Source organism: Bactrocera dorsalis, chromosome 5 (genome assembly GCF_023373825.1).
Source record: "Bactrocera dorsalis isolate Fly_Bdor chromosome 5, ASM2337382v1, whole genome shotgun sequence".
Lineage (NCBI taxonomy): Eukaryota > Metazoa > Arthropoda > Insecta > Diptera > Tephritidae > Bactrocera > Bactrocera dorsalis.
In genome coordinates this window covers 23,632,203-23,656,928 of record NC_064307.1, presented here as the reverse complement: position 1 = coordinate 23,656,928, position 24,726 = coordinate 23,632,203, and the positions used below count along the sequence as shown (strand labels likewise).

The window sequence follows — 24,726 nt, the reverse complement described above, 5'->3', positions numbered from 1 at the left end:
TGACTAACTTTATCTCCAACAAAAAGAAGCAGCAGACACAAACGAGCTGGAACTAAACAAAAATAAGAAAAAAAAGAAGAAGAAAATAAAAGAATACGAGACATCAAGAAACATGAGAGAACGCGGTCAGTATTTGGGTCTCGCACAAGCGTGTGTGGGCCTAGGGGAAACAATAAAGGATAACAAGACAATACAGAGCACAAAAATATCACCAGAAATTCCGCAAAAAAGAAGAAACTATAAATGGAGAGCTGGAACAGCGGACGGTGAAAAGCGCAGAAAGCAACCAAATGCCAGCGAAGGCCGTTCAGAGGCCGCAGCTACACGCCGAGGCAACGACACAACAACACGCACACTTTGTTGGTGCCAATGGATTTGCGAGCGAACAGCCAGCCAACCAAACGAAGCGACAAGCGAGACATTATCTGTGTAAACAAGTAGATTGGTATATAAAGGGTGATTTTTTAAGAGCTTGATAACTTTTTTAAAAAAAAAAACGCATAAAATTTGCAAAATCTCATCGGTTCTTTATTTGAAACGTTAGATTGGTTCATGACATTTACTTTTTGAAGATAATTTCATTTAAATGTTGACCGCGGCTGCGTCTTAGGTGGTCCATTCGGAAAGTCCAATTTTGGGCAACTTTTTCGAGCATTTCGGCCGGAATAGCCCGAATTTCTTCGGAAATGTTGTCTTCCAAAGCTGGAATAGTTGCTGGCTTATTTCTGTAGACTTTAGACTTGACGTAGCCCCACAAAAAATAGTCTAAAGGCGTTAAATCGCATGATCTTGGTGGCCAACTTACGGGTCCATTTCTTGAGATGAATTGTTGTCCGAAGTTTTCCCTCAAAATGGCCATAGAATCGCGAGCTGTGTGGCATGTAGCGCCATCTTGTTGAAACCACATGTCAACCAAGTTCATTCCATTCCATTCCATTTTTGGCAACAAAAAGTTTGTTAGCATCGAACGATAGCGATCGCCATTCACCGTAACGTTGCGTCCAACAGCATCTTTGAAAAAATACGGTCCAATGATTCCACCAGCGTACAAACCACACCAAACAGTGCATTTTTCGGGATGCATGGGCAGTTCTTGAACGGCTTCTGGTTGCTCTTCACCCCAAATGCGGCAATTTTGCTTATTTACGTAGCCATTCAACCAGAAATGAGCCTCATCGCTGAACAAAATTTGTCGATAAACACATTTCGAACCGAACACTGATTTTGGTAATAAAATTCAATGATTTGCAAGCGTTGCTCGTTAGTAAGTCTATTCATGATGAAATGTCAAAGCATACTGAGCATCTTTCTCTTTGACACCATGTCTGAAATCCCACGTGATCTGTCAAATACTAATGCATGAAAATCCTAACCTCAAAAAAATCACCCGTTATAAGCTTAATATGCAAAGCAACCCTGCACATGTAGGGGAATCAATGAAAGTTCGATAAGCTTAAGATTTTTAAGTTTCGAAAACTGTGATTTATTTTAGAAATTATTGTTATGAGTAAGAAGTACTTATAAATTACCTTTGAGGTTACATTCAATGAAGGAGTAGATCTCAAAACCAGAATACGTTATCAAAGGGGCCATATAATGCACAAAAACATCCGACTAGTTCTAGGCGGTAACAGAAATTGTATCTATTAATATCGTTAAAGAGTTTAAGGGCCTTGCTTCAGATCGAAATAGTCTTTTAGCCCTTTTTCTTGAAAAGAGACGTACGTATTCAAAATTTCAGATCAATATCTCAAATATTAGGAACCTAGTTCGGACCATTGGATCGGATCATCGGACACTGTAGAGCTCAAGCCAAGTATGCCAAAGTCAATACTACACAATGTAAACTTTCGGATTGTTACTTCGGACTGAGTAGGCAACTGATAAGCAAAGTCCTCTCTCGACGAACAAAGACCAAACTCTACAAGTACAGAGGCATGGACGATGACAACAGCTGATGAGTCATTGTTACTAATTTTCGAGAGAAAGTTTCTGCGGAAGATTTATGGTCCTTTCCATATTATCAACGTTGAATACCGCAGTCGATGGAAAGATGAGCTGACGACAATAACAAAGTTCAGCGAATTAAGACAGCGGCTAAGCTAGCTAGGTCATGTCGTCCGAATGTATGGAAATACTCCAGGTCTAAGAGTATTTGACACAGTACCCTTTGGGGGAAACAAAGGAATAGGAATATCTCCACTTCGATGGAAAGACCAGATGGTGATATAAATATTTGGAATCTCCAATTGACGCCAAACAGCGAAAAGAAAGAACAACTATCGCGCTGTTTTATACTGAATAAAGAAGAAGAAGAATGAGAAAAAGAAGAAATAGATTTTCGAATCTTACATCTGCACATTAAAGATGTTCTTTTATACATTTTCAGCTTGATGAATTAATTGGGTTTTGAGACAAATGAAAAAGGAAACGGATGTTTAGTAATAATTATATTTAATAATCAAGTCTAATAATCTTAACAACAAAACCACAAAGCACTCATCAGATGTATTCCCAACTTAAAGTGGTTTGTCTTTATTCTCCGAAATTCAAGGCACGAGGTTCTTATCTAACTTTTCTATGAAAAATACCTTTTTATTATCAAAGATCTCATCTCCACTCAATATACAAATTTAACGAACTCTTATTGTCACCCCTTTTCTGTCTGGTTGTAAGAAATGGTCGAATCCATTGTGTTGGTGCGCCGCAAGTCTATGTAAATTCTTTGACTCAACCAAACTCATACAATTTGGAGGCGATTGTTGGCGTGCACACACTGGCACTCCTCCGCAGTTGCATGAATTGTACAACCGGTTCAATCGCGTAACATGGCAACAACAACAGTTCTATAAAAAAAAATGAGAGAACACACAACAGTCGTCTGCGTATCCCACATACACCATGGAGTTGATTACTTTACGAAGGTATTCCACAATAGCCCGAGTATTATCTAGTTGACAGTTTTAGTCTCGGTTGGTATTTGCTGACAAGCTAAAAGGCGCAATGCCGTTAAAAATAGATTCAATAGGATAAGGCCATGCGTTGTTTTGGACATGCAATAGGCATTCTTGTTACGTGGGCTTTTTGCAATCGTTTGCCTTTGCTGTGCAGACAAAAGACGCACGAAAAACGAACATTTCAGTGAGATTAGAGAGTGTACGCGAACACCACGAGCCGCGTTGGGGGAAATACGCTGGGTGCGTGTCGTTGGTTTTGCTTGAAGGTTACTCTTTAAGTCACTTTAAGGTAGATAGGGTTGGAAAGTGATGAAATAGAATTGATTGCACTGAATTTGGAATTGTATAATAGGATATAGTTTAATTTATGTAAACTGGATTTTTTATAGAATAATTATATGTATGTACATCCGGAAGGTTCTCTACTCGAAAATATGGAGTGAAAACAAGTAAAGAAGAACTAAGTTCAGATGCGACCGAACATTTTGTACTCTTGCAACTTGCAGGAATCAAAGCCAGGGAAATACTTTAAGGTGCAAAAGCTCACCATATAGAGTAAAGTCAACCGGAGGTTCGAAAATCCTGATATAATAAACGACCTAGACCAATTTTTGATTCAAATTTATTTATTTTAGACAAACTGTTATGAGTAAAACACGCTCTCTTCTTTTCATTGGGATAACTCACTTTAATCACCCTTAATTTAAATTATATATATCACACATTGATCGATATTTTCGATCAAAAGTCAACTATAGGTACCGGGGTCAAAATATCCGGTACCTAGTCGCTTGGAAAATTTTTGGTCATAAGGTGGTTTAATCAAAGTTTTATCCCGTTATATGAGCTGACTCTTGATTTGTATAATGGAAAGAAAATAATCAGATGAAATCCACAATTTGGTCGAAATCGATTGCCCGAGTGTCGGAATATATGATTTCTCCTAAAATTGAGCGGGGCCACTATCATGCTCCAGCTTTTACCCTGACTCTTGTAAAGCCCTCTCATACCATCGCTGGTGTAAAATTTAATGTCTCTGGCATATATAGTTATGGATGTCTCGCTAGTAGTTTTAAATAGTACCGTTATATGTTGAGTGAATGGGGTTATCTTCCAATTTCAACTATTTTTACAGTGTCTGTAGGCGAGTTTATGAGATTGTGATACAAACATCCGTTAGGTGAACAAGACTATTGCAAGAGCTTCTAGGATGGTGGGAGCTAGAACCCTACGCACAGAACTGTGCATCGTGGTGGGTCCCCATACCATAAAGAAGTTGTTCCCTAAGGCGGTGGGCGAAGGCAGGAAAAGATATTGGTAGACATGCATAGATGATAATGGAGAGTTACAACCTCACTAAGGAAAATTTCGACGTTCAGATGCAGTTTACACTGCGCATTGCTGGTACAAAACGTGTGTATAGCCGCTTGAGAAAACTGAAAGCCTGTAGACGCAGTTTTGAGACCCTTGAAGTTATATAGCCGAACAGTGATCCCATCGTCTCAATAGCGCCCAGAAGATACCTGGCATTAATTACAATGCCGGGAGATTAATCGATGAGGATCTGATGATCTATCTTTAAGCAGCTTTGCGGTAATAAAAAGAACGAATTTCATGAGATTATCGACTTTGGATCAACTTCATGACTTAACCTAACCTAACATTATATAATCCCATCATAAAAAACTTTAAATTTGTCCAACTATGAGAGAGATGGTTGGAAAATCGGATCTAACTGTTTACGATGACATAAGTTTAGCTCAGCCAAACAGAGTCTGTGTGTAAATAATTAAATTTAGTAGATGACCTGACATTCGACAGTTAGCCTAGGCTTTTAAACCAGTACAAACTTTTTTAATAAAAGAATATTTAAAGACTCACCAAAGCCAAACAGATAAATAGAGACTCGTACTTACCTAAAAAGAAGAAAGAAAGATATTAAATAATTTGCTATTGTAATAAGTTCTTCGGAAGAAATCTATTATATGCTTTAAGATAAAAGAATAATGTAAAGCAATTGATAAATAACCGGACGCTTTATCTCGCCTGCTCGACATAATATATATGTATATGTTACATAAGCTTCTTAATTTTTTTATTTTTGCACTAATATCTGCCTTTCCTTTCGATCTGCGCAGTTAAGTGAACAAAAAAATCGCCTACAAAGTAACTGAAATTATTGAAGCATGGCAATTACCAAACGCCACAAAGTATTATTTCAAAGCGCCAAATGCCGAAGCGTCTGAAGTGACAGTTTTGCTGGCAATGCAATAAATTTCGTATAATAGTTGCAAGAAAAATCGAAAGAACGCCAACCGGAAAAACAGGCTAGCTGACACACACACACACGCGCGCGCTTGCAAAGTCATATATCGGACGTGCATGCGTTTCTTCCTCTATATATTTATCGCATAAAAAGAATTTGCTCCGAATGGCTTTGTTGCTTTTGTCTTACGAAACTTGCCACTGCACTGGAATCATTGATGCGTCGATAGCGAAATATTGCGAAATCTTCGCTTTATGAGCTGCCGACAATGTTGGAAGAAATATAGTGCAACGTGTCAGCGTTACTAATATCGCATAGATTTGAGACACATATGTATGTATGTGTGTATGAGCGCCTGTGCATAGTTTCTTACAGCATTGACGCGTGAGCTGATATTAAATTTCAACATGTTGCGGCAACATGCGCGGCATTCAAACGGAATAAAGTGGCGTGAGGTGCGATCGGTCATGTGCGAGCAGCAGTCAGCGGCTTACCACGGCGGTCGTCAACTTGAAGAGTTCAACAAGATCTCTGAAAATGTTGCACATTCTTGGAGTTAGTGACAGACACTATATACATATATGTTCGTTGGCGATTCTGGCGACTCAAAGCTTCTGTTACTATTTCTTGCACTTAGCATATGTATGACAAAATATATTTCTCGTTAGGGTTGAGACTTCTTGTCACCATAAATACCAAAATTAAAAATACTAAATTTTTCAAAGGACTCATCTTTTCTTGAACTGTTATTTTTGTCTTTTCACAAACCTCTGTTTTCTTAAAGTGTTTTTTTTTTCAACTAATTTTCTTAACCTTTATTTACTTAAGCTCATATCTTCTTAAACACGAGTTTTATTTAACTTGTTTTTTAATAAACTAGTACTTTCTGAAACCCGTTTTCATAAACTCTTATTTTTGTAAAATCTTATCTTCTTGAACTCGTGTTTTCGTTAACCCGCACTTTTTAAATCCGTATTTTCTTAAACAAGCACGTATCTTCTAAACATCCAATTTTCTTAAACTTGAACCTTCATAGAGGCTTATTGTCTTACACTTGAACCTTTTTAAACTCACATTTAACTCATATTAGATTAAATTATCTTTCCTTCAGCTAATATTTTCATAAATTCGAATTTATAAAGCTCATATTTTCTAAAATCATAATTTCTTAAACTCCTAATGCATAAACTCATATTAGCTTAAATATATTTTCATAAACTCGTACTTTTTGAGTATTTTATTAAAGTTATATTTTCATACACATTATCATTTCATAAGTTCTTGTTTTCTTGAACTGAAATTTTCATAAACTCGTATATTTTTAAACACTTGTTATTTCTTAAACCCATGTTGCCTTAAACTCTGTATTTAATGCGAGTTTGCTTAAATTCATATTTTCCAAAATTTTTATTCTCATTTACTAATGTTTTTAAGCCCTTTATTTTCTTAAACCCTTAAAATTCATAATTTAATAAACTCATATTTTCTTAAACCTCTTTTTTTTAACTCCTTATTGTCGTAAACTCGTTTTTTCTTTAACCCTTTATTTTCAAAAACTCGTATTTTCATAAAGCCCTTTTTTCTTAAACTCCTTATTGTTGTACTCTCGTTTTTTCTTAAACCCCTTATTTATTAAACTCTTATTTTTCAATCCTTTTTTCGTAAACTCGTATTTTTTTAAAACTCTTTTCTTTCGTATTTTTTTAATCCCTTTTTTCATGAACTCGTATTTTCTAAAACCCTTAATATACATATTTACTTTCATTAACACGTTTTTTCTTAAACTCAATATTTATTAACAGAATTTCAAAAAGAGCCAACAGTGGATTACTCTGCAACCTCATTCAGAGGGAGAGGTTACTTAGGACTTTCGGTTGTCGGACAAAATCAAATCAAGAGAACGCTTCAACCTTTGGTACATATTGGCAGAGCTCAATATCAGTTTCAGTAGTCTCAGTAGTTTTCATTATTCAAGTCATCGTATACGTTTAAACATAGCTTAGAGCCATAATCTAATGATGCTAAAAAAATATAAAACTAAAATGATAACTTGTAAAAGCTAATATATTTAATACCACAGTGAATTAAAAAGAGGCACTCTCTAGAAGCTGTTACCTTAAAGAAAGACTCTATAGAAGTAAGAAAAATTTCTTTCGTCCGTTCTGATTCTATCGCAAAGACCGAGATAGAACGAAAAAACGAAAGAGTCTAAGCAATAACCAAACTAAAAAATTATAAACAATCCGTCGAGCAATATATTTCTGTCAAAGTGTTTTAAGGAAGAATATTTTTTTTATTTTTATCTATTCAGAGAAATAGCATTCAACACATTAGGTCTGGAGAACACACGCACTCAAAGCTATATCTATTCAATAGCATTAAATGAGTTCTTCACAACCTTTACTTATTTTAGACATAGGTTTTAGGTTCGAAGACACAGTTCGGTCGTCTTTAAGATCTGATTGAAAGAAAAGGTTTTTTTCACTCAGTAGATTCAAAGTAATTCCTAAATCTTCTCTACTCCTTTCTCTTCTTAAGCTGCCAAAACTATGCACAATTATACCGCCGTTGAAGAAATGTAAAATATGTTTTTAATCCGCAAATTCATAATAAACAGTCAATCAAAGTGTCAATTACGTGTCTTTATGAAAAAAACTGTATACCTAAATTCCTTACGGAACATTTCCGACATCCCAGTATGCATGAAATTTTCTCATATTTTTATGCTTTTCTGTCACTTTGGCTTTGCCGCCAACTTGCCGGCGACACTTCGACAGCTTTTGGCCGCAAAGACAAAATAAATTATTCAAGCGGTTTGCACTTAAGCAAGGAACGCAAGAAAAGTCAAAGCAAGCGCTATCACCATGGCTATAAACGTATGTTTGTATGTATGGCTGCTATGTGTGTGTGTGTGTTTGTGCTCAAAACAGTTTTTAACTTTTTTGCGACGACTGCGAATGCACAGTTGGATAGTGTGAAGAGAAGGAAGTCATGGAAATTAAGTTTATGCTAAACTTTAAAGCAGATAGACAGCTGGCAAATGTAAATAAACCTATGTATTATATATAGGCACATACATAAATAAATACATACATATGTACTAAATAGTGAGGCGCATTTTCCACAAAAAAACGAGGCTCGAGAATACTTAGCAGCGCATATGCAGCTGTTGGGCGGAGTAGAGTACGTATGCGTGTGTGGATATGTGTAAGTATGTAATTATTTAAACAAAGTGCCGCATTGCTCTATATGTAATATATATATATATATATAAACGAAAATACACAAAAGAAGTTATTTACTGTGGAAATGCAAAAAAGTTGCAAAGGCGCGGCAATGACAGAAACTTCAAAAGAACCTTCAGCAGAATGCGTTTTCGGAACTTTCTGACAGGTCATTTGGGTGTGTTCATGCGTATATCAAATTTCAAGTGCAAGTTTGAACTAAAACAACAATCACTAAGTAAAGACTAGTATATCTTGCAGTTATTAGTACTCAAAAATAACTAGTACTGCAGTAGTTAGTTCATTAATAAAAAATGTTTTAAACTCGTCAGAAATATATTTTTGACCGAGAACTACAAGGTAAGTACTCAAAAAAACAGCGTCAAATCTCTTCGAGTCTGGCATGTTTTTTGTTTCAAGAAATTAAAAAAAGCCTTACTTGAGGACCAGGTTTGACCTCTGTATTATATATAACATGCATCCGATGAACTCCATTGCCAAAAAACTTCATCGCCAAAACATATTTACTGATATTCGAACTACATTCGAACTTACAATACCTTCAACTCTACTTCCATTTTTAAAATACTAAACTTTAAAGTCACAACTGGATTTAAAGGTTCTCAAATAAGATTTTTATTGAATGATATCGTAACGTTCTCAAATGAGTTCGAAGCACTCGTAGAAAAGTAGAAACATTCTTATCTTTCGACTTCTTGTTGAAGAATCTCACTTTCACTCGGTGGTGGGGAGAGTGTGTGGCGACAGAACCTTTCGTTCAACAAAATTATTAAATCAGATTTAAATTCTGTTACTTGGTCTCAGTACCAGATATCAGACAGAAAAATCATAATTCCACTATTGCCTTCAGAATGCATCTTTAGTATCAGTGGGATTGGTGTATGTTCTCAAAGGGTATTAATCAATCGAGCTATTTCTTTTAAGAACTCTATCAATTCAGATGTACGGTGAAAAAATATTTCATTTTTAGATGCTGTCATGCGTTTTTGTGGTAGGATCCAAAATGTAGAACAAAACTCTGTGCCACAAAAACGTCGTTCTTTATCTTTTATATTTTAAACGGTAAAATAGTGACAGACAGACAGAAGACTGCTGGTAATACATTTGTGTTAGCAGAAGGTCAGTTAACGCTTGAACATGTCAGACTCCTCTAAAGGTCCTCTTCCGCCAATGATCAAGAACCACATTCAGAGCGTCTTGTACAAGGATTACTTGTCGAAGAACATGGAAGCAAGAGTTAAGATTGATTAAGATTTCATTAAGACAATAAGTAACTTAACTCGTAGGGGTTCCATAGCTCCAGAACATCATTTTCCTCCAATAAGAAGATGAATCCACAAAAAGAGAGACCCTACAATATGTACCAACTACCGTGGGATAAACCTCCTCAACGTCGCATATGAAAAAAGTCAACAACCGAGCCGATATTCACCATCCGGCAAATCTTGGATGGAATCGGCGTTATGAGTTTCCGAGTGAAAGGTTCTGCAGAAGTCGTTGGAACGATGAGCTGACGACGATATTGACATAGTTCAGCGAATTAAAAGACAGCGGCTACGCTGGCTAGGTCATGTCGTCTGAATGGAGGAAAACACTCCAGCTCTGAGAGTATTCCAGGCAGTACCCGCAGGAAGAAGCAGAGGGAGAGGAAGATCTGTTATTTTTTTTTAATTTTAAAAGCCCTCCGAGACGCGAAACCTTTCACATCATATATATTTTCGAACTTGCAACATCGAAATGTAACGCTTAAGCTCGAACCATTGACAGAGCAGTGTGCCAATTTGAAGTCTTAAATGACTTTTCTATGTTATACTCTACGAAGGCTACTTTGCAATCTACAAGAACGCAACAAATGTTAGTCTTCTAAGAACAAGTGACCTCCTTAATTTACTCGCATGGCTTTTACTATTCGTCGTCGTTACCATGAAATGTCAGTTGCAAATTACAGACACCAAACTGCAACTAACAACCTCCGGAACTAAAGGGCATGGCGAGCCGTTATTAGCCACGCAAAAGGACAAATCAATTTTTAACTTTGAAGAAAGAAATGTTGAAACAATAGACTAGTTGCACGAATTCTATGCAATTCCTGCTTCTTCTTCTTCTTCTGCGTAGACTTTAGGCAGTAATTGTCGAAACATGTTTACCACTTGGCGCTGTTGGATTGTGCGGTGAAAAACTTGAGCTCAGAGCAGCAGCAATCGGAGAGCAAAAGCGAAGGTGCCAGCCAACTTTCATACTTTCCGTTATTTCGCTTTACTTTCGGTCTAACCACACACACAGCCGCAGGCTTAATGGATGTCTAAACGTTGTAAGCCACACAGGACAAGTAAACTTTTTAACTACACGCATGTGTAAGTAACTGTGTGTGTGTGTGTGTACCAGAGTTTAAGATAAAAGTATTTTTTCGGAAAACAACTTAAGACGACTTACAATGGTTTAGAATATATGTATACTTGGTATACATACGTTCTCCCCTTTCAACGCGCTCACCCACAAACCCGGCTCCGTTTCGATTGCCATATCATTGCAGGTCGACAACAAACAAATAACTTGCAACATTTTGTGCAAAAGACAAAAACACACAGAAACACAGAAAACATTCGAGCAACAATCTGGGTATGACCTCTGGGCTTTCGGTTTGCTCTAAAAAACATGCCGACATACATCCATGCATACGCACTTGCAATATTCCCACTGACAATGTGTTAGAACGCCGGCGGCGGGCAACTTGCAACTCACTCGCATAGTCGACGCAGAGCGCCGCTAGTTGCTCAACTGTTTAAATTTGTGGTTTGTTGCACAAGTTTTGCAGGAAATTGCCAGGTGACCAGCCGGTCCAGGTGCTGCTGCGTTGGCTTGCAAGCAGTGTTGTAATTGAAATGACAGCAGCACCCTTGGGTATGCCAACTGGCCGGCGTTGATGTGGAAAAAAGCCAAATCGACCGTTAGATTAAGCAATTCGATCTGCATCTGGTTGTGTGTACTCAGTTTTTTTGTCTGTCTGTATGCCGTTTTTTCTTCTTGGCTCTTTGGTAAATTGTAGACATTTAGGCTTTGAGTTGCTTAGAAGTTTGAAAGTCAAGCGTTGAGGATTACTCGCAGGCCAGTCACACTTATTTGAGATAGTATTTGCAATGCAGCAGCTTGAAGGCTTTTTTATGCCCTCCAATGTCCAATTTACTTAGCCTTAAATAGACAAGGAGGTAAAACTTTAGTTTTTTAGATTACTTGTAAAGTTAGCAAAGGAAGTTAGAAAACTGCCTAAATATTAAATTGAGAAGTAGAAAAGAACTTTTTCAACACCAAAAAGTTCCGTATTACAGTTTTAAGCCGTTAGGCTTTTTTCACCTGTTCAATGGCCCTGATCGGTATCAAATTCGCCGAACTTTCTTTAAACGAAGTCGAAATTCGAGGAGTAATTGCAGGGCAGAACAATTATGGTCCAAAAAGTTGTAACCATTTCGGTTACCATTCTTATAATTTACATGCCTTTTCATGAAAATGAGGATAACAGAGAAACGAATTTAGAGGAAAACAAAAATATCACACTTCATACGCCTCTCATCAAGTTTGTCAAAATATTGTTCAATACAGAAAATATATCAGCCGGAGCTGAGAGTTTACTCAAAGATTGTGGAAAGTCGACTTGGCGCCGTTCGCAGCAACTCGGACTGACGTGTGGAACGACGTACTTTACGTATTTTACGTCCATGGCGATCGTTATCGTGGCATAATAACTGACTATTTGATGCCTGAAATTGAAGCTCGTAATCTCGGCGAAATTTGGTTTCAACAAGACGATACCACTTCCCACATATCGCATCAATCAATGGATTTATTGAGAGAACACTTTGGTGATCAGATAATTTCACGTTTTGGGCCGGTCGGTTAACCACCAAGATGGTGTGATATTACACCTTTAGACTTTTTCCTCTGGGGATGTGGAGAATCTAAAGTTTATGCGGAAAATCCCGGTTCGATTCAGGCCTTGAAGCAAAACATCACGCCTGTCATTCCTCAATTCACAGTGGGAATGCTCGAACGAGTCTTCGAAAATTGGACTCAACGAGTGAACCATCTGAGACGTAGCCACGGCATCAAGTTACATGAGTCTTGAATAGATACAGGCAGGAAAGATCACTTTCGGCTTACTATCACTATACTATCAACCAGTTGAAGTTCTGTTGCGATCTTGTACTGAACTATCGCATCTAACATGATTTCGTGGAGCGCTAGTCAGGATCAACTCCTCTGTCTGGAGTCCTCACTTAACTCTCGTTTCACACTAATAGACCACTTTATTGGCTTTCAGTCAAAAGTGACAACCAACAAGTTACGAGCAGTATTATTTATCCAAAGGATGGTTTCTCTAACGGAGGTATGCATCCACTCTGATAAAAAATCTGCAATACAGGCCTGGACCTAACTGAGAGTGAGTTCAAATATAGTCAAAGAGGGCATGACCTCACTAGAAGTAGCGATAAGTCTCGCCCGATCTCGTTGACCAGCAAACCAGAACTTGAGTGTTTGAGAAAATCTTTTGGCCCAGACTGGATTGTGAAAGGTTCACTGAAGTAGTAACTCTTAGCAAAGTTCACATAGCCGCAGTGATGGTTTTCCTAACTAGACATTTCATTCGTCATTTGTTGTAATTCGGTGAGGCTAATGATTTTGGAGGAAGCAACTTTTATAAATGGCAGGTATACTTTCTGCTCTCCAGTCGAGCTTTGCCAGAATAAAGTTGAAGCTTCTGGATTGCCATATTTTCTACGTACCCTACAAACTGGCTGAAATAGATACCATATTAACCGCATCAATAGCTTTGTGGATGCCCTGGCGTTGGTCTCTTTGAGCCATACCTAGAAGCTCTGGGCATCCCAAAGGACCTCTTGCTCTGGTCTCGCAAAAATTAGCGTATTATTTACCTAAAGTAACCAACCCTATTATAAAATTTTCAGGCATGATTGTTGGTTACGATCGCCCTCGGAAAGAAAAATAGGTACAAGGTTCAAAGTAAACAGGACTTTTTGCACCTAGCGCCCCCTGGTGGCGTCATCTGTATGTCGACTGGTGCGTTAGAATCTGCTATCTTTATCGTTTGTCCAGTGAGATCATTTCATGACCTTTCAAAAAAACTTTTTATTTGACAAGATATCCTGATATCGCCACGAAATTTGGCACGACTTCATTTGTTATTCGAACTCAAGCTACTTTAACCCTAAAAAACGTTCTTCAAACAGCTACCTAGTCCGAGCCGCCCTCATATATTTACCCATATGTTCATGAAGTGCATGTTTAACGAATGCACTTGTCAGCCGAATGGGCCTCTCAAAGCACTCGCCGTAATAAAACACTTCGCAGACAATCAAGGGAATTTCGCAATCAGTGCGAAGCCAAGCAAAACACGGTGAGCTAAACAAAGAGTCCACCTTTTGGCAGCTACCAAGCAAAGACTATTAACCCGCAAGTGACTACCAATTTGATGAAACTCATTGGTGAGACTACTGTAGACTGCCGCTACGATTTCATCAAATAATAATGAACACTAAACACACAGGTTACCAAATTTGCTCGAATGAAGCCGGCACATTTGCCCGGCAATGCTAATATGTGTAAGGAACATTGCTCTTCCGCCAAGCTAAGCCGGCTAGCCCGGCCAAAATGGCAGCCATGTTTCACCTTGCCGTCGTTGCGGTAGTTAGTTGGCTGATTTTTATCAACTTTCACCAAAAATAGTGGTATATGGTCACACGACGGCGAGCTAAAGGCGACAAGCTGCCGTTGAGGAGAGCGACGTATTTACAGCGCTTAGCAAAATTCAGACCACAACACAGCCGAAAATAAGCGACACACACATCCAGACACATGTGCAAACACAGGTCGCACCAGCGGGCATAAACAGACATCCAGGTGTGGCTGCTGACACCCGAAATGTCCGCCGCTGCGTCACGGTGCCGTGTCGCAAAGTTGGCACACACAAGCTGTGACTTCAGCTGCACCGTGGCAGCGAGCGGATCGAGGCTTGAAGAGCAGAGAAGAAAGAGGCAGCAAACAGCAGGCGGCGGCAGGCGAAGCGGCAGTAGCACAGGTTGATTATCTGCCTTGGCTGCCAGCACGAGTGATAAATTATCCTGGCAAGAAAGCTTGCTGAGTGGTTGGCATGCTGGCTAGCTGACTGGCTGGCTGGCGGGCAACTGCTGCACTGCCACTGCCACGTGTCGCTCACAGTTGCCACCGTTCCACCCCGTCCCCGAAACACGCTCCATCTTCGTACTCACCTTGCTGAGTCGTTCGACCGTGAATGCTCTTCGAGTTTGTTTGCCACCCTCCGGGCTACTTTTGAACGTGATTGCTGTGCTGCTTTGTAAAATGCCAAAGCAAGCAGTGCCAGCAAGTATATACAATCACACACACACATATAGAAATACTGCACACAAACACATACAAAACACCAAGCATACACTAACGCAAGCAGACGCCGGCCTCCAACCTTCACAAGCACGAGCCTTACACATGCAAGCACAATTAACTAATGCGCGCTCACACACACACACTAACATACGTGCGCAATCGTAAATGGTCGGCAGTTGTATGTGTGCGTGAATGCAGACTTTGCCAGGGATTTAATGATGCAGCAGGAGCTGCAATTTTGAAACCATTTAAATGTCATGCTTAGACCATAGTTGGCTCGGTTCCACTTGACGAACTGCGTACAACAATAAAAACTACAAAAATTACAACTTAACATTTTTTATGCTTTGGTGAAATCCTTGGTGTGATTGTGTGTGGCAGTGAAATCGATAAGCAGTAAAAAAAATCAATTAAGTGCTAGCGTTTTCCATAAGCGCTTGTGCTCATACTATGTAAGATTGAGGTGCATAAAGCTATGGCAATAAAAATGGAAATGGTGGACACGAGCGATATTTGGCAGGGGTAATTATGAGGCTCACCGAAGAGTGCAACCAAGCAACCAAACAAAGACGTCAGTTTTGGTTACACCCAAGCTTGCTCTCTTACCTCTTCACAGTTTTCCGTTCACCAGACTTGGTTTTCAATAAATCGATTGTGTGTTTCGCTGTGTGGTTTGTAGCGCCCTCCACATATTGTCCAAGCCCATATCATCCAATTCGGGCCAAAAATATTCAGTTATCATTGAACAGTAGCGGTTCCCATTCACAGTAACATGCCGGTCTAGATCATCGCGGAAGAAGTATAGTCCAATGACGCCGCCAGCCTATAAACCACACCAAACCGTAATTTTTTCGGAATGCAATGGTGACTCATAGAACATTTGTGGATTGCTACCTGATCAGTTTGCTTATTGACGAAGCCATTCAGCCAGAAATGAGCCTCATCGCCGAAGATGATTTTTCGATGAATATCCGGATCAATTTCATGTTGTTGCTCATCCCAATTCATGAACATACGAAGACTCTGGTGGTCAAGCGGGTTCAGTTCTTACGTCAATTTGATCTTGTAAGCATGTAGACCAAGATCTTTTAGCAAAATTCGCCACAACGACGTTACAGAGATGTCCAGCGCTTGAGAACGACGTGTATTGACTCTTTCTCAGTTGATGCGCTAGCGACAGCAATATCCTCAACACTGCGGACACTTTTTTGCCTTCCTGGCACGGAAACATTGTGTACTGTGCCTGTGGATTTGAATTTTCTGATTGATTTGAATCTGATTGAAATTCATTTCAGAAGCATTTTCTTTGACATAAGCGAAGGGAAAGTTCCCACGACAGTCGGGTCAACGTAACCGGAACGGACCCGGATTTTTATCCGGCCAAGGACTGTCAACTCGGCAGAATTCTGCCGCTACAACAACAACAACAACCATTTCATTTCGCTGATCCGCAATTATATGCAGTTATTTTTGACTGATCTTCGCTAGATTCAGAATATTGAATTACAAAAAGGCAAAGAAGGGATTTCTACTAACTACATTGGAGTCTGATAAGAACAGTTTAGAGAGCAAAAGTAAGAGTAGAATTTGCACATCTCTTATATAGGATCTTAGCAGAAATCGATCTCATATGATAACTGCACTAGCTAATTTTGAACATGTATAAGGAGAGGAGAATGGAAGGTCCATGAATGAACAGAGTCGAACAAAATTTGTATAAAAATACAAACTAAACAGAGAGGTAATATGAAATAAAATGAAAAAATTGAGAACATATTATTAGAAAATGTTTTATTGACTCTATACTTCAATCGGCGGCAATACTTCATTCGGCGGCAATTAGCTTAATATGAAGAAAGAAGCAAGTATGTGAAACAAAATCTCTATTAAAATCCAAGCAAAAGATGAAAATAGTTGCAACCGGATTGAGAACGTATTTATGCAAAGTGACGTACACCACTCTTTCCCTTGAAATTTTCCTTAAGCCACTTTGCTTCCTCGTGGTACACAACACTTCCAATTATCTTTAACCCACATACACTCCGTTCACACGTTTGATTGGACTTGAAGATATTTGGCTTTGATATAGCGCCACAACAAGCTCTGCAACCATCAGGTTGTCTTGTGGCAGCAACGAGTATTTAAAGCTTTACTGCAGAGCTAAATACCTGCAAAGGAAGACGAGCTCTACCGTTCTCGGTAACCTACCAACAAACATCTAGATACCAGATCGCATGTGTGAGTGTATAAATTGTGGCATTTTGTGGGGGTATAAGAAAGAAAGGACACCTAGCAAATGCACCTACCAACGCTGCTGCTCTTGTTGCATGCCCCAAAGTGATTTGTCATCTGGTTGAGGTAAAGCTGAAACCAAAGGCAAGTAACCGTCGGAGCAGTACCACTGGAAGTCTGTGTATAAGACAACAACAAGTGTGGCGACATAACAGTCAAGGTGCTGATGAAACAACAGCACAATAGAGCTACTTAAATCACTGCATCTGAAACACTGTTGCAAAGATTTATATTTGAGTGCTAATAACGTAGCTAAAAGTGGTTGGAGTATTTTTGTTAAAACGAAAATAATGATGACGTTGTTCGGTGTTTTGAATTTATTTTGTTTTGGCGCATTCCTAATATTTCTTAATCCCTCGTTCTTTGGAAGGCCTTAAAGCTTCTTCATACAACTGAACCTTTACGGAATCCAACAAAGCGCTTTGAGCCTATTGCAAATTTATAGAGGCGATTAACGTCAGTTTCGGCTATGTCGGCTGGTTTCCGAACTTGAACTGTCGAGATTTTTCATCATCAGTCTCGAAAAGGCTGAAGAATGAAGAAACAGTATGTCGACGTTTCGACCACAACCTCCTCCATTCACTTTGATAACCTGCGTCCGTCAAAATTCTTAGATTCTCTTCGTCAAAGCTTATTGAACAATATCCAGGCAGAAGCCCTACCATTGCGACAAGAGGAACTCCGCTAATGGCAAATAATTCAGAAGATCTTGTGCGTTTTCTGGATTAAAAGATCTTATAATCGTACTGGGGCGGGTCGTTGCTCAGTTCCTCCTTATCGCATTTGGTCCAAGGCTGGAAAGTGAGATGCCAATGAAGATCCAAGTCTGTGTCATTTCGATCTGAGTGCCCGAAAGACGCTGCACTTCGTAGCAATACGTCCAACGCTACCTTAATAGCAGTCACTTTTTCTTTAAAAACACCATGTTAGGTGACACGGTAGCCTAGAATCACGATTGACGAAGAGCTGCTTACATAAAACTCTCCCTCTTTCTCCTAGCTTCGACCCATCCGTGCTCTCTACGCCTTTTTTCCAGCGACTCCTTTCCATCCACATATCGAGTGTGAGCATATGTGAGCAGAAAAAAAGTCAACACGAATAGCCTCTGCGACCCAGTGATCAAGTTTTCAGGAATGCGGTTGCAGGAAAAGAGAATTTCGTCTTGTTTTTGCGGGCTTCTTCATATGCCCAGCTTCCCTGATCCTTAGAACTCATTTCGCAGCCGTACAAGCCATCGAGAGCATAGCTTCTTATTAGGTTTTACCTCCTTCTTCTTTTTAATTGGCGTAGACACTGCTTACGCGATTATAGCCGAGTTAAAAACAGCGCGCCAGTCGTTTCTTCTTTTCGCTACGTGGCGCCAATTGGATATTCCGAGCGTAGCCAGGTCCTTCTCCACCTGGTTTTTCCAACGGAGTGGAGGTCTTCCTCTTCCTCTGCTTCCCCCGGCGGGTACTGCGTCGAATACTTTCAGAGCTTGACATGACTTAGCCAGCGTAGCCGTTGTCTTTTAATTTCCTGAACTATGTCAACGTCGACGTATATCTCATACAGCTCATCGTTCCATCGAATGCGGTATTCGCCGTGGCCAACGTGAAAAGGGCCGTAAATCTTTCGTTTTACCTCCACCAAACGGATATATCACAGAATATTTCACTGAGCCAAAATATTAGGTAAGAATAACAGAAGAATATACTAGTTGAAGGGTATTTGGTATTGGAATCAATTGAATATCAGTTATTTTTGCATTCAGATGACTACAAGAGAGAATGTACTGATGCACAACAAGCAAAGAATTATTGAAAGAAATTTGGTACCAGAGATTTCTCCCCTTTTTTGAGTCTAAGAAGACACTGAAACAGAACAACAATCTTGAAGATGTCAAAAATAAAATTCCAAACACTATATAAATTTTGAAAAATGTATTAAAATTGTTAGGCAGGCTTTAGAATACATACCATCCCACTTCCACTTTGACTCCTAATAAAACACATAACACCATATATATTTTTAATGTCTTCATAAAAATACACACATTAAATTCAAAAGAGAATCCGCAAAGCCTGAGAGTTGCCAGCTGGAGAGTATATTGACTTAAAACACCGCAGAAACTACTTTTAATCTCTGGAAACTGCATGTGTATTTCCGGCCTGCACCTTGAATAAAACATAACCAGCTGATTAAACACATGTCAACTAGGCGTGCAAAACAGCTGGAGAAATAAATAAGTGAACGCTTTTAAAGCGAAAAACTCAGAAAGAGCAAGGTATTTAAATACAAATGAGAGCATTGCAAATTTAGTGCTAGAAAAAGAGGAGTGGGAGTGGCAAGAGTGCTCAGCAGACGCACTCAGCTTAACGCGAAACTATTTAGCATTGTACCTTATCCTACTTATCTGCTTTCGCTGCGCCGTGTTTTTATTCCATTTTATGCACGCTTTTGTTTTTGTCGCCTCCACAATTTTGCACTCAATTGCTCCTTTTGTCGTAAAACTTTAATCCCATACAGGTGTTCCGGAATCGGCGCTACTTATTTTATTATTTTTAGAGCCATGAAAAATTCATTGAAAACTCCGTTGGAAAATTTTAGAGTTTCCAGCTCGCACAGGCCAAGAATGGGTACACAAAAAGCGGCAGGTGGCAAGGTGGGCAAGTGTGTGTGTGTGTAATTTATACAAAGCAAGACAGGGTAAGCGAGTAGTATGTGTCGAGCAACAGTATCTGGTAAAGTCACGCTGGAAGTGTGCAGCGGCAAGGAAGCTCGAGCATAATTGACAATGCAGGTGTGTGGCATGTGGCATGTGGCATGCGGTTGACAGCAATGAGGTGGCAAAAAACTACACACATACTTCGGTGGCGCAGCACGGTACTCTAGAGTAGTCTACAGGCAGCAACAAAAAGCTTAAGGTTGTTGCAAAAAACGAGGCATAAGACCGACTTAGTCAGTTGCAGCTGGAGTCTGCGAAATCTGGTACTAAAAAAATTATAGTGAGAGCATATATACACGACTACAAAGTGTACACGTGTGACTATTGCACGCTGAACTATCTCATTGGCTTCATATGCGCTCACATCCGACACGTGTGCAGCAGCTTCTTCTTTTATTATATGCTTACTTTATCTCTGTATATCATTTTGGCATAAATTTTCGTCAACCTTGTGCTTTCGGTAGAACTATGTGGAACAAAATTAACATGAACTCTTATGTATATGTACATATTTATAAATTATGTATGTGAAAAATGTGGCTAAATGGGTGTAAGTGGTTTTCTCATACTTCACGAGAGTGTTTACTTTAGGTGCATTAATTAAAAAGTATTCACTTGTATAACAGTGATATATTTCCATTGAGGAATTTAGCAGAGATTTAGGCATTGGCGGAGACTCTTTTCAATTTCGAAAATCAAAAGATTATATTTCAAGTTTTTGGCAGCCCCAGTGTTGTAATCTGGCAACTCACTATGCCGTAAAATTTGACGTTATACATTCTCAGAACATTTTGACACACGACCGCTATTTGTGTTGTTTACAGTCACTTTAAATATTCATCTCCGACAAAAAAAAAAGGAAAATCGCGGATCTATTATTTTTTAGAACGTGGATTAATTTAGTAACAGTGCATCGCTGAACTTAATTCAATATCTGACGATAAAGCTCTTTCAAGGAGTAGTGTTCATCGAAGACATGGTGAATTCTATCGATGTCGTAGATTACTCCATGGCGGATTTCGTAAGGATTGTTCAAAATCAATTGTTATTGCGGAAACTATTGATGCTGTTCGCAAGCTGATGTTGCAAAAGAGGCATGTGATCTATCTTGTGATTCCACACAATTTGTCAATCGTTTAAAGTGGGCTCGTGTCGCTTATTCGAGAGAAAATTCGAAAAAATTCATGGCGGTACTTAGAAACATGTCTATGGCAACATGAAGCCCGAAAGTAAAGATGAGTCGACTGCAAGAGTGTTTTAAGATAAGACGAATCCAAAAAAAGGTATTAGCCCACGAAGCACTCTAAGCAATATCAAATGGTGGCCGGTTGTCTTGCAAGATATCAGGACAACCAACCACCGAAGACCCTTTACCACGACAATGCGAGCTCTTATTCATCGACTGAAACAACAGAGACATCCTGACATTTTCCGACACGTGAAGAGGTGAAAGCTTTCTACACAAGCACTTGATTCCGATTCAGTGTCTATGGCAGTTATATACTCGTACTATGGTAGAGTGATCTGATATCGGAGGGTCCTATAAATAACCAGCTTCTTGGGGAGAAAAGATACGTTAGATTAAAAGGTCCTAAGAGGGATCTCACCTGGACAGTTAAGAACGCCGGTACGTTGTGGTACCTAAAAACTCCTAAATACTTGTTCAAAGGACCCTTGCATATCGACAAATCGCCGCTTTAAAATTTGTTGCGATGGTTAATATCAGCTTTGACTATGTCTGCTGATTCCCCGAAGGTAAGATTATCGAGATGTTCCAGTCTCAGTCTTGCAAAGGCCGGACAGTGAAGGAACCTGAATATTTCCACCTCATTCTTCTACATATAACCTTGACAGACGTCTGGTTACATTTTAAGATTTACCGCAGTAATGTCTATTAGACATTATTAAGAATTATTGAAGTCATATCGCCTCTTATAAGAAGGGTAAGAGCATTGCATATTGCGACCTCGTTTGATTTTACATATTTACCTTCACTAACTTTATATGAAAGCTTTCAATTTGATAGCAATTTTTTCAGTTCTGTTCTTTCCAAAATGATCCCTTAGTTTGAAATAGTTGAGTTAGATTTACACTTTTCCCGCAGGGTTATTTCCTCTTCGCTTCGTGCGTCAGTCGAACCTACGCATGAAAACTATTTTCAATCCAATGTAAATTTCTTGTGCTGCCAGCTAAATTGTTTAAATTCCAATTCCAGGCGAAGAATAAAAATCAAAGTAGAGCAAAAGTGCGCAGAATGCAGCAGGAGTTCATACGCACGAGTACACGCGTAAGTGGTGGGAGAGGAAATAGTAAAATGAAATGAAAAAATGCGAATAAATGTGCATAACATAAATTCTAAAACTCATCTGTCAACGCAAATCGCCTATCAACTCTCGATGCCATGCAGTGTGACGCTAAAATAATGGCGTCGGCTGGCAGCCAATGGCTGCAGCGAAATGACAGGGTCTGAGTTGGGTAGTTGCGAGTGCGTGGGCGAAAGGCACAATTTGATTTGGAAAGGCTGGCGTTCGATGTGTGTTTTATGTAGTTTTTGTTCTTAAACTTTTTTCTATGCTTTTTTGCCTACATGAAATCACTAGTGTACTGACAGCAGTGGGATAATTTTGATTGAGGGTAAGTGTATAAGTGCGTAGGTTGTAGTGGCTCGACTGCCATAACATGTCAGGATTGCCATCGACGGACAACAGCTTGCATGCTCAATAAGCGGATATTAGGCGTTGTCAGCAATTTGTCGATATTTTGCTTTATTTGTCTACTTTTGACTCAGATCTCAGGAGTTTGAGAGTTTAATTTTAACTCTGTATGCAAACGTTCCACGGCTACTAAGACGCTTATGCTTTATAAGGCAGCCAATTAAAAGGGTTTAGTTCGGGCGGTTAAGGAATACATATTTCAGATATTTCTTTAAAATTTAAAGTAAGATTTATATTTGCGAGGAGAACCTGACTGTTTTTTAAGTAACCCCTACTTACATTTTGTTCTAGCGAACCTCATGCCAAGCTTGTGTTTTGTGAACTCTGGTTGAATTTTTTTACGAATTTACAGAAGCGTGCATGAAATCCTCTCTAAAGAAAGTCCACATAACTCAAACTAAACAGATTATTATTCCATAAAGAGTTATTAATTCATCAGCCCTGTCTACTGACTGGCTGTCATGCCATACATACATAGATCTACAGCTCCTGTGTAATGCCAGATGGAGCTTCATTATTAATACGAACTGAAGTTTATGTCGCGGAGAACATCAACTCTTTTTGCGTAGTTTAATAGAGACTTGATATCTAATTCCGAGACGTCATCCAATCCTTTGATGCCTCGAGTACCTATAAAACTAAGCCGAGTTCTAGGTGTAAATAGAGGAGGAGTTCCTGCGGCGCTTTTATGCCTATTTCCCTGCACTTTCTCCATCTCCCATCGTTAATTATGCCCATATTGGGAACAACTGTCCTGCAGTCTTTTCGAGACGCTATGGGTAGCAATATTGCGTGTTTTCCTTTCACCCCCTTGCACATGATCTCGATGACCCTGCATGCCCCCAAAGCACTCCATCTCACTCTGATTCGTCTATCCGTTCTTTCTCAAATTTCGTTGTGTTAAATACGTTACAATACGTCTAGCGTATTCCTTGAATTCATTCGGTAGTCCAGCGGTTGGCACTATTGGTATACTCATCAGCTATTTCGTTTTCGGCAATGCTTTATGCCTTCTATGCTAAACTAGATCGCAAAATCGCTTTCCGTCAAGCTGACCACTGAGGTGTCTTCCAAGCGAATATCATAGCAATTGAAGAAAGTAAGAAAAAAGTTCTGACAAGGACTGTCCTCAAAATAAAGAATGTGTTTATATATACAGATATAAGGGCGGCACTAAAGTTCCTTAGGGTTTAGTTATATTAAAGAGTGGATCTTACTGAATCTAGCATCCTATTTCACGGTAAACATGCAATGGTTTTCAGAAAATAGTGATATGCCTGGGAACCAAGAAACAGATGAACTAGCCAGAAAGGGTAACACACTACTATGTATTAGACCCCGGAAAAGGGCATATAAATTCGCCTCTGGCTACTTGCATATAGGCCGCGCATGCAGACTACTTTAATTTAAAAGTAATGATATATGAAATCCAGTGGGAGTGCTAAAAGGCCACTGTCTGATAGGCAGGCATGCCAGTAGACTAAGAACACCATATAACTTATTATTGAAGCTCTCAGGAGTAAGAAGAAAAGGAGGCTACAACATATCTTTTATACGAATGCAAGGCTCTATATAGGAAAATAATCACAAGTATCGGTCGAGGATTTCTTGACGACGTATCCGAGATTGCACAGATAAAACTTTTCATACCGATGAACCTTATCAGAACCACGGGACGGTTTAGTGAAGAGCCAATAGAGTGAGGGTGAGTGCCGGGACTATCACAATAGGTCTCATAAAGACTTAGTTGTATCATTGTTGCACCTTCTTAGATGACCAAAAATATTCACTGACCGAATAAAAAATCGTCTCTGAGGAAAAAAACATAATCTTCTATGATTTTGGGGCATATCGCAATACATATACAGAGTTTCTGAACTTCCGCTTTATTCTTGGAAAATTATGAGCGGTTCAAATTGCTAGCGAATTTTCATAGTAATCCCGTAAAAAGACAGGCAATTAGTGTTGCCACGAAAAGCTGAGACTGAGTAGAATGAGACAATAAAAACAAGCAAAAAAGGCTAATACCTGAACGAGTATAGCGAGCTTTTGCAAACGGAGTATAAAACAGTCGTACAAAACCTTAAACCCCCTATATATACATATGTATATGTGCGTGTTTGTTTATGTG

At 39.2% G+C, this 24,726-nt stretch overlaps 1 protein-coding gene across 10 annotated transcripts in view; it reads right to left on the bottom strand.

The window, feature by feature from the left end:
- LOC105223964 (protein alan shepard) overlaps positions 1–24,726 on the bottom strand; it is a 591,866-nt gene that overhangs the window by 365,080 nt on the left and 202,060 nt on the right. The gene's annotated exons all lie outside the window — the stretch shown is intronic.